Raw genomic sequence first — 2,242 nt, 5'->3', positions numbered from 1 at the left:
AATGAATTTTTGCAATTCAGACTGGCACTGTCTTAATAGATTGTTAAGTTCTTTGACGTACCCATACATTTTATCCACATTAATTAATTTATTCAATACGTCAAACTCACTTACCAAGTTTAACATGTTGATTTGTTGTTGTGTGTATGTGTTGTTATTTCCCATTGAGCCATGAGCGCAGTCTTGGGGGGCATTTGTGTCTTGTGTTGTCTGCTGTGTTGAATTATTTTTTAGTAGAGGATTACTCCATACATTTGTTTTCGGCAACGGCGCTGCAATGTACCTTTGCTGATACGTTCTTGGATCGACAATCTTCGCCTGCTTCCTTCGTTCGATTTGTTCTATTTTTGTAATGTATACCGGACATTCCGTTGAATTGGCGGTATGGTTCCGGCTACAGTTGGCACACCGTAGTAATTTTTTATTGTCCTCATTTTTTTCTGTGATATTACAGTCTTTGGTCCAATGTGGGCCAGCGCACTTTAAGCAGATGGGCTTTGCTCTGCAGTTGCTTGTTGCATGTGAAAATTCCTGGCACCTGTGGCATTGGATAATGCCCCTTGAATTTCGGTGTCTCTCCCATGTGACCTTAGTGTTGTAGACATAGCGCACATTTTGTGTTAGGTGTTTCACTGTAATTTTTTGTTCCATAATTACTAGGTACATGGACCTGCGGGTATTCTTCATTTTATAAACGTTAATAACTTTTAGTTCATGTCTGGTTTCGATATCAGTTTTAATATCCATTTCACTGACGTCACGTGGGAGCCCCATCAGCACAAACGCATGATGTTTTTCTTCTTTTACCGTAAAGGTATGGAATTCCTCCCCGCTATTATCCAGTGCTGTTAAGTATTTTTTGTATTCACCCGAGTCGTGGATGAATGTTTCTTGATTAATTGTTTGATGGTATTAATTATAAATTGATATTGAGCCGCGTTATTAACTGTTCGGAGGATGCGGGATGGTCTCGTTATTGAGACCAAAACGGCTGAGGAAGCAGAAATGCTTAAACAGTGTGGCGCATTTTGTTGCGGGCGGTCTTCAGGTAGAAGACCCGAAGGGTCTTCTGCCTAAGATTTTGGTACATGATGTACCTAAATCCTGCACGGACGATAAGCTGGTCACCGCGGTGGCCAAAACCAGCTTGAAAAGCCTGACTCTGGAGGAGGTCAAAAAGCCATTCAAGGTGCTCAACAGGATGGGTAAGGGTGATACCCAAAATTTCCTGTGTGAGCTACCAGCGGAATGGCGGAAGACCATCCTGAAGGAGCGCAGGATTTACGTCGGCTTCCTGGCACACAGAGTGATGCCCTTTGATAGGGTAGCTCGGTGCTACATGTGCCTTGGTTTTGGGCACATAATGAGGGAGTGTAAAGAAAGCAGATGCTGGATCAGGAGATGCTGGAAATGTGGAAGCGGTGGGCACAAGGAGGAAGATTGCAAATCTCCTCCGCGGTGTCACATCTGCATTGGGCGTTCGCGCCCCGGAAACCATAGGGCAGCTAGTCCTGACTGCCCTGAATAACAAAAGGAACAAATGCCTGCTTTAAGATAGCAGCCAATGCTAATCTCGAGGATACCATGTACGATGGAAGTTTTTGGCCAAAAGGGGCAATAGTAAAAAGGTATTTTTTTCGTAGGCAACAACCTGGGAGAATTTAAAAACAAAAATGGAAGACTCATAAAAGAATCATCGAGAATGAATAATTTAAAACTTCGCACAAAAATACTCCACCAAAACATCCAAAGTTTGTTTTATAAAGTTGATCAAGTTGAAGTTATCATTAAGAAGTATGATATTGACTTCTTATGCTTAACGGAACATTGGCAAAATGAAAACTCACTAAGTTGTTGTTTACCAAACAATTATTCCATAGCTGCGTCTTGCTGCCGCAAAACCAGAAAACATGGAGGTGTAGTGATATTTTCCAAAAGTAACATTAATAAATATGTGAAAGAAATTGAGTTAAAAAGCCAATACTTGGAAATTCATTTCGAATGTGCGGGTATAGTGTATAAGAAAAATAAAGAAAAATTATTATTAGTGACTATTTACCGAGCCCCGGATGGGGATATAACATTGTTCGAACAAAACTTTGTTCGACTTTTAGAATATTTAAGGCCAGAAAAAAACAATGTCATCGTTTGTGGTGATTTAAATATTGATTATTTGAGTGAGACTACAGCTAAACGGCGATTGTTAGATATTTTAAATTCGTACAAATTAAAAAATTTGGTA

Source organism: Chrysoperla carnea, chromosome X (genome assembly GCF_905475395.1).
Source record: "Chrysoperla carnea chromosome X, inChrCarn1.1, whole genome shotgun sequence".
In the NCBI taxonomy this organism is placed as follows: domain Eukaryota; kingdom Metazoa; phylum Arthropoda; class Insecta; order Neuroptera; family Chrysopidae; genus Chrysoperla; species Chrysoperla carnea.
The sequence above is the reverse complement of the archived record's forward strand: the minus strand, read 5'-3'. Positions refer to the sequence as shown.